This window comes from Polypterus senegalus, chromosome 4 (assembly GCF_016835505.1).
Source record: "Polypterus senegalus isolate Bchr_013 chromosome 4, ASM1683550v1, whole genome shotgun sequence".
Lineage (NCBI taxonomy): Eukaryota > Metazoa > Chordata > Cladistia > Polypteriformes > Polypteridae > Polypterus > Polypterus senegalus.
Window position 1 is genome coordinate 231,708,634 of NC_053157.1, and position 11,514 is coordinate 231,720,147.

Sequence of the window (11,514 nt, forward strand, 5' to 3'; positions counted from 1 at the left end):
AAGGAGGAAAAGAAAAAGACGAGGTGAAGGCGACTCCTAATGGCACAAAGGCAAAAGCTTACAGCACTCGGTATTCCCAGGCGGTCTCCCATCCAAGTACTAACCGAGCCCGACTCTGCTTAGCTTCCGAGATCAGACGAGTTCGGGCGTATTCAGAGTGGTATGGCCGTAAACGATGGCTGCTTGTTTTTCTCTCCCAAATAGGCAACAGTGGAAGCCCTCTTTTCTATACGACATTCTTATGTTTTTTTTCTCTCCTTCCCTGCCTGTCTTCATTTTTTTTAGTTTTGCCATTCTTTTGAAATTTTTGAATGTCTTTTGAATTACAATGTACGTTGTCCTTCATGCTGATCCCCTTCTGTCGGCTCTAGCCACCCATTTAAGACCAGCCCTGTTCCCAGTTCCTCCTCATGGATGGATGGATAGACAGACAGATAGATCTCGTGCAGCTCTTCAGACGGGAGCCTGCAACTTTATAAAGGGAGCATCGTCCAGAAAGGACCAGCAACCTCGTGTCCTTGCTAAAGTGCAATCCCACAGTGGAATCAAAGGGAGGGCAAGCACCGGCTCAAGTCTCGAACGTGTACCCAGGGCTGCCCCAGATCACTCGGCTGCCAAGAGCCCAGCTTCTGACACGGGTGGAAGGAGGAAAAGAAAAAGACGAGGTGAAGGGCGACTCCTAATGGCACAAAGGCAAAAGCTTACAGCACTCGGTATTCCCAGGCGGTCTCCCATCCAAGTACTAACCGAGCCCGACTCTGCTTAGCTTCCGAGATCAGACGAGTTCGGGCGTATTCAGAGTGGTATGGCCGTAAACGATGGCTGCTTGTTTTTCTCTCCCCAAATAGGCAACAGTGGAAGCCCTCTTTTCTATACGACATTCTTATGTTTTTTTCTCTCCTTCCCTGCCTGTCTTCATTTTTTTTAGTTTTGCCATTCTTTTGAAATTTTTGAATGTCTTTTGAATTACAATGTCGTTGTCCTTCATGCTGATCCCCTTCTGTCGGCTCTCGCCACCCATTTAAGACCAGCCCTGTTCCCAGTTCCTCCTCATGGATGGATGGATAGACAGACAGATAGATCTCGTGCAGCTCTTCAGACGGGGAGCCTGCAACTTTATAAAGGGGAGCATCGTCCAGAAAGGACCAGCAACCTCGTGTCCTTGCTAAAGTGCAATCCCACAGTGGAATCAAAGGGAGGGCAAGCACCGGCTCAAGTCTCGAGCGTGTACCCAGGGCTGCCCCAGATCACTCGGCTGCCAAGAGCCCAGCTTCTGACACGGGTGGAAGGAGGAAAAGAAAAAGACGAGGTGAAGGGCGACTCCTAATGGCACAAAGGCAAAAGCTTACAGCACTCGGTATTCCCAGGCGGTCTCCCATCCAAGTACTAACCGAGCCCGACTCTGCTTAGCTTCCGAGATCGGACGAGTTCGGGCGTATTCAGAGTGGTATGGCCGTAAACGATGGCTGCTTGTTTTTCTCTCCCCAAATAGGCAACAGTGGAAGCCCTCTTTTCTATACGACATTCTTATGATTTTTTTTTCTCTCCTTCCCCTGCCTGTCTTCATTTTTTTTTTAGTTTTGCCATTCTTTTGAAATTTTTCGGAATGTCTTTTGAATTACAATGTACGTTGTCCTTCATGCTGATCCCCTTCTGTCGGCTCTCGCCACCCATTTAAGACCAGCCCTGTTCCCAGTTCCTCCTCATGGATGGATGGATAGACAGACAGATAGATCTCGTGCAGCTCTTCAGACGGGGAGCCTGCAACTTTATAAAGGGGAGCATCGTCCAGAAAGGACCAGCAACCTCGTGTCCTTGCTAAAGTGCAATCCCACAGTGGAATCAAAGGAAGGGCAAGCACCGGCTCAAGTCTCGAACTTGTACCCAGGGCTGCCCCAGATCACTCGGCGCCTCGGCGCAGGTCTTCCCGATGGTGCTTTGCTGCCGTGTGCGGCGCCCGCCGGTGTTCTTCCTCTCGGTCTCCGGGCGCAGGATCGCCTCCCTATTTCGCAGCTTTGCGTCCTCCTGCCGCTTGCCGCCTGCCGCCTGTCTAAGCTGTTGAGCGGCTGTTTATCATTCAGCGTCCCCCCAGTCCTATCTCTCCTGTTTCTCTTCCAGCCAATAAGCTCCAGCGATGCGTGGCTGGTTTGCATAAGAGCGAGGTGCACCTTGGGATTGCTGGCGAAACCTGTCTAATCAAGGTGGTGAGGTCTTTGCAACCCCGTCATCCGAGTCACGGGGCACACGGGCGTCTGGTGAGTGGCTAACTCCCGCGCATGCGCGCTCCAGAGGCCGAAGAAGCCCGAAGGATCCCGAAGGAGCCCGAAGGACCGAGGACTGCGCTGGGGAAATCCTCCGCTGCCGGCGAAGCCGAAGAAGTGGGAGGATGAGCGCCGGGCTGAACAACTCATACTTACCTGGCAGGGGAGATACCATGATCACTAAGGTGGTTCTCCCAGGGCGAGGCTCATCCATTGCACTCGGGTGTGCTGATCTCTGCGATTTCCCCAAATGCGGAAACTCGATTGCATAATTTGTGGTAGTGGGGGACTGCGTTCGCGCTCTCCCCTGATAATCCCGGTTCAAAAAATAGACTGAAAACATGTGTTTCATTTTATGGAGGTGGTGATTGTGAAGCAGGAGCCTGTGACACAACGGCTCTGGGAGCTTTAAGCAATAAATAAAGAAGTTCCAAAAATCAGTCAATCGGTCAATCTGTCTGTCAGTCTGTCCATTTATTTATTTATTTTCAGAACCCCCGCCCCCTAGAAAAATGGTATCAAAAATAATATTAATTTAAATTAACTAATCAATTTATTTATTTATCTTAAGGACCCTCACCCACCGTAATAAAACAATAATACAAATAATCATTCATCCTTTTTGTGCCTCTTTACTGATTTTAAGCCGCTTTCCTTCCTTCCAAGAGCCAAAAGAAAAAGACGAGGTGAAGGGCGACACCTGCTGGCAGAAAGGCAAAAGCTTACAGCACTCGGTATTCCCAGGCGTCTCCCATCCAAGTACTAACCAAGCCCGACTCTGCTTAGCTTCCGAGATCAGAGAGTTCGGGCGTATTCAGAGTGGTATGGCCGTAAACGATGGCTGCTTGTTTTTCTCTCCCAAATAGGCAACAGTGGAAGCCCTCTTTTCTATACGACATTCTTATGTTTTTTCTCTCCTTCCCTGCCTGTCTTCATTTTTTTTTTAGTTTTGCCATTCTTTTGAAATTTTTCGGAATGTCTTTTGAATTACAATGTCGTTGTCCTTCATGCTGATCCCCTTCTGTCGGCTCTGCCACCCATTTAAGACCAGCCCTGTTCCCAGTTCCTCCTCATGGATGGATGGATAGACAGACAGATAGATCTCGTGCAGCTCTTCAGACGGGAGCCTGCAACTTTATAAAGGGAGCATCGTCCAGAAAGGACCAGCAACCTCGTGTCCTTGCTAAAGTGCAATCCCACAGTGGAATCAAAGGGAGGGCAAGCACCGGCTCAAGTCTCGAACGTGTACCCAGGGCTGCCCCAGATCACTCGGCTGCCAAGAGCCCAGCTTCTGACACGGGTGGAAGGAGGAAAAGAAAAGACGAGGTGAAGGGCGACTCCTAATGGCACAAAGGCAAAAGCTTACAGCACTCGGTATTCCCAGGCGGTCTCCCATCCAAGTACTAACCGAGCCCGACTCTGCTTAGCTTCCGAGATCAGGCGAGTTCGGGCGTATTCAGAGTGGTATGGCCGTAAACGATGGCTGCTTGTTTTCTCTCCCCAAATAGGCAACAGTGGAAGCCCTCTTTTCTATACGACATTCTTATGTTTTTTTCTCTCCTTCCCTGCCTGTCTTCATTTTTTTTAGTTTTGCCATTCTTTTGAAATTTTTCGAATGTCTTTTGAATTACAATGTACGTTGTCCTTCATGCTGATCCCCTTCTGTCGGCTCGCCACCCATTTAAGACCAGCCCTGTTCCCAGTTCCTCCTCATGGATGGATGGATAGACAGACAGATAGATCTCGTTCAGCTCTTCAGACGGGAGCCTGCAACTTTATAAAGGGGAGCATCGTCCAGAAAGGACCAGCAACCTCGTGTCCTTGCTAAAGTGCAATCCCACAGTGGAATCAAAGGAAGGGCAAGCACCGGCTCAAGTCTCGAACTTGCCCAGGGCTGCCCCAGATCACTCGGCGGCCTCGGCGGTCTTCCCGATGGAGCTTTGCTGCGTGTGCGGCGCCACGCCGAGGTGTTCTTCCTCTCGGTCTCCGGAGCGCAGGATCGCCTCCCTATTTCGCAGCTTTGCGTCCTCCTGCAGCTTGCCGCCTGCCGCCTGTCTAAGCTGTTGGCGGCTGTTTATCATTCAGCGTCCGCCCAGTCCTATCTCTCCTGTTTCTCTTCCAGCCAATAAGCTCCAGCGATGCGTGGCTGGTTTGCATAAGAGCGAGGTGCACCTTGGGATTGCTGGCGAAACCTGTCTAATCAAGGTGGTGAGGTCTTTGCAACCCGTCATCCGAGTCACGGGCACACGGGCGTCTGGTGAGTGGCTAACTCCCGCGCATGCGCGCTCCAGAGGCCGAAGAAGCCCGAAGGATCCCGAAGGAGCCCGAAGGACCGAGGACTGCGCTGGGGAAATCCTCCGCTGCCGGCGGCGCGAAGAAGTGGGAGGATGAGCGCGGGCTGAACAACTCATACTTACCTGGCAGGGGAGATACCATGATCACTAAGGTGGTTCTCCCGGGCGAGGCTCATCCATTGCACGCCGGGTGTGCTGATCTCTGCGGTTTCCCCAAATGCGGGAAACTCGATTGCATAATTTGTGGTAGTGGGGGACTGCGTTCGGCTCTCCCCTGATAATCCCGGTTCAAAAAATAGACTGAAAACATGTGTTTCATTTTATGGAGGTGGTGATTGTGAAGCAGGAGCCTGTGACACAACGGCTCTGGGAGCTTTAAGCAATAAATAAAGAAGTTCCAAAAATCAGTCAATCGGTCAATCTGTCTGTCAGTCTGTCCATTTATTTATTTATTTTCAGAACCCCGCCCCCTAGAAAAATGGTATCAAAAATAATATTAATTTAAATTAACTAATCAATTTATTTATTTATCTTAAGGACCCTCACCCACCGTAATAAAACAATAATACAAATAATCATTCATCCTTTTTGTGCCTCTTTACTGATTTTAAGCCGCTTTCCTTCCTTCCAAGAGCCAAAAGAAAAAGACGAGGTGAAGGGCGACACCTGCTGGCAGAAAGGCAAAAGCTTACAGCACTCGGTATTCCCAGGCGGTCTCCCATCCAAGTACTAACCAGCCCGACTCTGCTTAGCTTCCGAGATCAGATGAGTTCGGGCGTATTCAGAGTGGTATGGCCGTAAACGATGGCTGCTTGTTTTTCTCTCCCAAATAGGCAACAGTGGAAGCCCTCTTTTCTATCGACATTCTTATGTTTTTTTTTCTCTCCTTCCCTGCCTGTCTTCATTTTTTTAGTTTTGCCATTCTTTTGAAATTTTTGGAATGTCTTTTGAATTACAATGTACGTTGTCCTTCATGCTGATCCCCTTCTGTCGGCTCTCGCCACCCATTTAAGACCAGCCCTGTTCCCAGTTCCTCCTCATGGATGGATGGATAGACAGACAGATAGATCTCGTGCAGCTCTTCAGACGGGAGCCTGCAACTTTATAAAGGGGAGCATCGTCCAGAAAGGACCAGCAACCTCGTGTCCTTGCTAAAGTGCAATCCCACAGTGGAATCAAAGGGAGGGCAAGCACCGGCTCAAGTCTCGAACGTGTACCCAGGGCTGCCCCAGATCACTCGGCTGCCAAGAGCCCAGCTTCTGACACGGGTGGAAGGAGGAAAAGAAAAAGACGAGGTGAAGGGCGACTCCTAATGGCACAAAGGCAAAAGCTTACAGCACTCGGTATTCCCAGGCGGTCTCCCATCCAAGTACTAACCGAGCCCGACTCTGCTTAGCTTCGAGATCAGGCGAGTTGGGCGTATTCAGAGTGGTATGGCCGTAAACGATGGCTGCTTGTTTTTCTCTCCCCAAATAGGCAACAGTGGAAGCCCTCTTTTCTATACGACATTCTTATGTTTTTTTTTTTCTCTCCTTCCCCTGCCTGTCTTCATTTTTTTTTTAGTTTTGCCATTCTTTTGAAATTTTTCGGAATGTCTTTTGAATTACAATGTATGCGTTGTCCTTCATGCTGATCCCCTTCTCTCGGCTCTCGCCACCCATTTAAGACCAGCCCTGTTCCCAGTTCCTCCTCATGGATGGATGGATAGACAGACAGATAGATCTCGTGCAGCTCTTCAGACGGGGAGCCTGCAACTTTATAAAGGGGAGCATCGTCCAGAAAGGACCAGCAACCTCGTGTCCTTGCTAAAGTGCAATCCCACAGTGGAATCAAAGGAAGGGCAAGCACCGGCTCAAGTCTCGAACTTGTACCCAGGGCTGCCCCAGATCACTCGGCGCCTCGACGCAGGTCTTCCCGATGGTGCTTTGCTGCCGTGTGCGAGCGCCCACGCCGAGGTGTTCTTCCTCTCGGTCTCCGGAGCGCAGGATCGCCTCCCTATTTCGCAGCTTTGCGTCCTCCTGCCGCCGCTTGCCGCCTGTCTAAGCTGTTGAGCGGCTGTTTATCATTCAGCGTCCCGCCCAGTCCTATCTCTCCTGTTTCTCTTCCAGCCAATAAGCTCCAGCGATGCGTTGGCTGGTTTGCATAAGAGCGAGGTGCACCTTGGGATTGCTGGCGAAACCTGTCTAATCAAGGTGGTGAGGTCTTTGCAAACCCGTCATCCGAGTCACGGGCACACGGGCGTCTGGTGAGTGGCTAACTCCCGCGCATGCGCGCTCTAGAGGCCGAAGAAGCCCGAAGGACCCGAAGGAGCCCGAAGGACCGAGGACTGCGTTGGGAAATCCTCCGCTGCCGGCGGCAAGCGAAGAAGTGGGAGGATGAGCGCCGGGCTGAACAACTCATACTTACCTGGCAGGGGAGATACCATGATCACTAAGGTGGTTCTCCGAAGGAGAAAAGTGTTCCAGATAACATGAAAATAAAAGGAGGAAAAAATTCAGATATGGAGAAATGATGGATAAAAATGGAGATATTAAAAAGGAACTAAGGAAATAATGGAAATATAGTTTTAACTCAATATAAGAAGTATGGGAAAAAAGAGATTGATAATAGGCACATCGACAAAATAGAAGACAATAGATGTTTTATACAGAAGAACAAAAGGAAAAAGGATGTGTCAGAAATTTACAATGGAAAGTTTAAACTGGCGGACAAAACTGTGCAGCAGAGAGGAAAAACACTACCAGGGATAGATGGATTACCAATTGAATTTTGTGACATTTGGAAATTTTAAAAAATGATATGCATGCCCTGTATTATTTGGGGGTACCTACCAAAATCTGGAAATGACAAATAATGAAAAGAGTGATGATAACAACTTATTCCCAAGCAGGACGACAAAAGGACGTTAAAAACTGGAGGCTTAATTGCTGCTGTCAAGATTATAAAATATTGTGACAAAGGGTCAACAAACCGATTAAAGAACGCTATCAGTGATATATAGCAAGAAAGAGCAGGCATGTGTGAATTTTTGGAAGATACAGAAGAATATTAATGTAATGAGATTGTATTACTTAGCGTAATGAAAAATAAAGAAGGCCCAGATGCTAGGAGATAATCAACCTAGATTTGGAAAAAGCCTTTATTAAAGGTATTACTTATAAATACATCTGGAGAGTTCTGAAAAAAATGAAAGAGTTTCAGAAGAATTTAGCAAGATGGCTATATGAAGTGATATATAATGGAATGGCGACAGTAAAGGCAAAAAGTGAGCAATATAGGTTGTGAAGAAACTCGAGAGAAGCAGAATGTGGGTACGGCAGGGTGTCCGTTGTCAGCAGTGCTGTTTTATTGTTGAAGAGCATTGAGGCCATTGCTGAACATGATCAGAAATGACAAAAATATAAGAGGGATTGACGTGCGGGAGGTGGGGCAGCAAGTGTCGCAATTGTTTGCATACATGGATGATGTCACAGTAATGATAAGGGATGCTTATGATTATGCAAACCTATTGAACAGGCACACTGAAAGGAGTTTTTACATGAGACCTCCTTGGGTCAAATTTAAATATAGAAAAAATGTGTAGATATGAGGTTATGGGAATGGAAGAAAAACCAGAAGAGATAAGACTTACGTAATTAAAGTAAAATACTTGGAATTAACTTTTGGAGATGTCAGACAAGAAAAGAAGGAAGATAAGAGGAATGTTAAAAAAAGATCAGTCAAAAAATAGGATTTTGGAGCTTAAGAAGTTGACAATGGAAGGAAAAACGTTGCTTTTGAGAAGGCAATTATACCCAAATTGACGCCACTTAGCCCGCGGTGTTTTTCCACCCGCGGAAAGATTTTGCACAGCACCGGGGATTAAAAAAAATATAATATGAATTTATTGGACGGGAAAAGCACTCCTTTGTTCGTCTCATATGCAAATATGGTAAAAATGAATAGAACGGACAGAGTAATAGCATTGCTGGACGAGGAGTCTGAAGAGGAGAAGGAAATGGAAGAAAGGCAGAGAGGAGGGAATACTAGGGAGTGAAAGGGGAACATATGGCAATGAAGAGCCAGAAGTGACAGATGGAAGGAGAGAGGAAGAAGAAGAGATAAAGAGTGGCGGAAGAGTGATATTTTGAAATTTATGGGAGATAAAACAGTAAAAGATAAAGTCGAAGATAGAATCGAACAATTTTCGCAGGATATACTCTTCCATACGGAAGAAATTATGGAAATTTTGAATGGCGCTGTAGTTCTAGGTCAATCACCCCCAAAGGCTATGAAAGAAGATATAGGGTTGGAGGAGATAAAAGAGAATATGGGGGAAATGCAAATCAACCCCATGTTACAAAGGAAACGGGCCCTGAACTATTATCGCCAATTAATCCTAGGAAGGCGGAGGAATTGAGGTAATGGGCCAAGAATGGGGACAATACCCTCCTTTGTGAAACAAAAGACATGGAAGGGTTCCTGTCTCGACAGGAATGAAAGAGTGGAAGAGTGGAAAATTGAGAAAAAGGTGCAAAAAAGTTAAAAAATGTAATAGGAATAAATAGGGAAACCAGGAGAAGAGGTAGAAAAACTACGGAAGAAAAATAAAAGTTAAAATAGTTACAATAAATGTAAGAAGTATTAAGAGAAAGGAGAGGAGAAAAGTAATTTTCTCCTTTCTGAAAAAATTAAAGCAGATATTTTTTGTTTACAAGAATGTAGCTTGCCACATGAAACATCATATGAAAGATATGCAGAGGACTGGAAAGAAGGAAGGGCAATATTTTCAGGAACAAATGAGAATAAGAATGCTGGTTTGCGATTCTAATAAAGAACCAAGAAATAGAGATTAAACAGATAGAAGAAATTGTCAAAGGAGAATAATAAAAGTAGAATTGGCAAAGGAAATAATACGATGAAGTTAATCAATATATATACCAACAATCCGGTACAAGAATGGAGATCCTAGAAACTTAGAAATAAACATGGTAAATGAAAATAATTTAATAGTGGTGGGGGATTTAAACTGTTCAAGTGAGCATAAAAGACAAGCAGATAGAACGAACCGCCAAAAACTAAAAGAAATTATTAAGGACCTTCAAATGGTTGATGTGTACAGTAAACTAAAAGGTGAAAAACAAGGGTGCACGTGGAGAGGGACAGGACAGAAAACTTCCGCATCGATTATGTTTTCATAGATAAAAATTACAAAGCAATGGATTGTTATTTGAAGCCTGTATTTTTCAGACCACAGCATATTGGTAGTAGAAGTGGAAAAGGGAGTGATGATGAGATCAGAGACTTCCAATGGAAGTTAAATATAAAAATGCTAGAGGACAAGAAGATAAGAGAGGATAGCCAATATTATAATGGATGGACAACTTTAAAAGAATGGTGTGGGACACAAGGAGCGTGGTGGGAGTTAATGAAGGAAACACAAAGGAATTTTTCCAAAAAGAGGCAGAGACTGGAAGAAAAAAGAGAAGGAAGAAATCAAAAGATTGCAGGAAAATCTTGAATTAGAGTACAGTACAGAAAATCATAATGAAGTAGAGATAAGGATTATAAAAGAAGAACTAGAACAATTATTTAAAGAAAAGAAGAAAAATAAAATTCCAAAGTAGAGTTAGAGAACAAGAAGAAGGAGAAAAGTGTTCCAGATACTTTTTAGAAAATAAAGGAGAGGAAGAAAAATTCAGAATGGAAGAAATGATGGATAAAAATGGAGATATTAAAAAGGAACTAAGGAAATAATGGAAATAGTTTTAACTCAATATAAAAAGTGTATGGGAAAAAGAGATTGATAATGAGCACATCGACAAAATAGAAGACAATAGATCGATTTTATACAGAAGAACAAGGAAAAAGGATGTGTCAAGAAATTACAATGGAAGAAGTTGAAGCAGCGGTTAAACTGTGCAGCAGAGGGAAAACACCAGGGATAGATGGATTACCAATTGAATTTTTATTTGACATTTTGGGAAATTTTAAAAAATGATGTACATGCCCTGTTTTTGGAAATTTTAAAATCTGGAGAAATGACAAATACAATGAAAAGTGGAGTGATAACGCTTATTCCCAAGCAGGACGACAAAAAGGACGTTAAAAACTGGAGGCCAATTACTTTGCTTTGTCAAGATTATAAAATATTGACAAGGGTCTTGGCAAACCGATTAAAAGAGCATGTCAGTGATATAATAAAAGAAGAGCAGGCATGTGTGGTACAGGAGAGGAGCCACAGAAAGTGTGTGTGTAATAAGAGATTGTATTAGCGTAATGAAGACAAAAAATTTAGATGTAGGAATAATCAACCTAGATTTGGAAAAAGCCTTTGATAAGGTAGCACATAAATACATCTGGAGAGTTCTGAAAAAAATGAGAGTTCCAGAAGAATTTGTAAGATGGCTAAAGTGATATATAATGGAATAGGCAGTAAAATAAAAGTGAACAATAGGTTGACAGAAGAAATAAAAAGTAGAATGTGGAGTCACGGCAAGGGTGTCCGTTGTCAGCAGTGCTGTTTGTGTTGAGCATTGAGCCATTGCTGAACATGATCAGAAATGACAAAAATATAAGAGGATTGACGTGCGGAAGTGGAGGGCAGCAAATTAAATTGTTTGCATACATGGATGATGTCACAGTAATGATAAGGGATGCTTGGAGTGTAAAACAAGTAATTGAGCACACTGAAAGTTTTTGTAGGGCCTCAGGGTCAAATTTAAACCTAAAAAAATGTGAATGTAGGTTATGGGGAAAATGGAAAGAAAAACCAGAAGAAGAGATAAGACTTACGGATAAAGTAAAAATACTTGGAATTAACTTTGGAGATGTCAAGACAGAAAAGGAGGAATGGAGGAATGTTAAAAGATCAGTCAAAAATAGATTTTGAGCTTAAGAAAGTTGAAAGGAAGGAAAAACGTTGTTGTGAAGGCAATTATCCTGCCAAATTGACAATCTTAGCCCACTGTTTTGGAAAA

At 44.7% G+C, this 11,514-nt stretch overlaps 7 non-coding genes and 2 pseudogenes across 7 annotated transcripts; 2 read left to right on the plus strand and 7 right to left on the minus strand.

The window, feature by feature from the left end:
* Positions 1–55: 55 nt before the first annotated feature.
* Positions 56–174, minus strand: LOC120529217. The gene has a single exon (XR_005633722.1). It is a non-coding gene; the product is annotated as a 5S ribosomal RNA (ribosomal RNA).
* A 524-nt stretch (positions 175–698) lies between these two features.
* Positions 699–817, minus strand: LOC120529219. Its single transcript, XR_005633724.1, has one exon. It is a non-coding gene; the product is annotated as a 5S ribosomal RNA (ribosomal RNA).
* A 525-nt stretch (positions 818–1,342) lies between these two features.
* Positions 1,343–1,461, minus strand: LOC120529127. Its single transcript, XR_005633644.1, has one exon. It is a non-coding gene; the product is annotated as a 5S ribosomal RNA (ribosomal RNA).
* Positions 1,462–2,409: 948 nt separating this feature from the next.
* LOC120529142 lies at positions 2,410–2,571 on the plus strand. Its single transcript, XR_005633659.1, has one exon. It is a non-coding gene; the product is annotated as a U1 spliceosomal RNA (small nuclear RNA).
* Positions 2,572–2,980: 409 nt separating this feature from the next.
* On the minus strand, positions 2,981–3,097 carry LOC120529110 (annotated as a pseudogene).
* Positions 3,098–3,620: 523 nt separating this feature from the next.
* LOC120529088 lies at positions 3,621–3,739 on the minus strand. The gene has a single exon (XR_005633628.1). It is a non-coding gene; the product is annotated as a 5S ribosomal RNA (ribosomal RNA).
* Positions 3,740–4,670: 931 nt separating this feature from the next.
* Positions 4,671–4,832, plus strand: LOC120529151. The gene has a single exon (XR_005633668.1). It is a non-coding gene; the product is annotated as a U1 spliceosomal RNA (small nuclear RNA).
* Positions 4,833–5,240: 408 nt separating this feature from the next.
* Positions 5,241–5,358, minus strand: LOC120529090. The gene has a single exon (XR_005633630.1). It is a non-coding gene; the product is annotated as a 5S ribosomal RNA (ribosomal RNA).
* A 525-nt stretch (positions 5,359–5,883) lies between these two features.
* LOC120529115 lies at positions 5,884–6,000 on the minus strand (annotated as a pseudogene).
* Between the last annotated feature and the right edge of the window lie 5,514 nt (positions 6,001–11,514).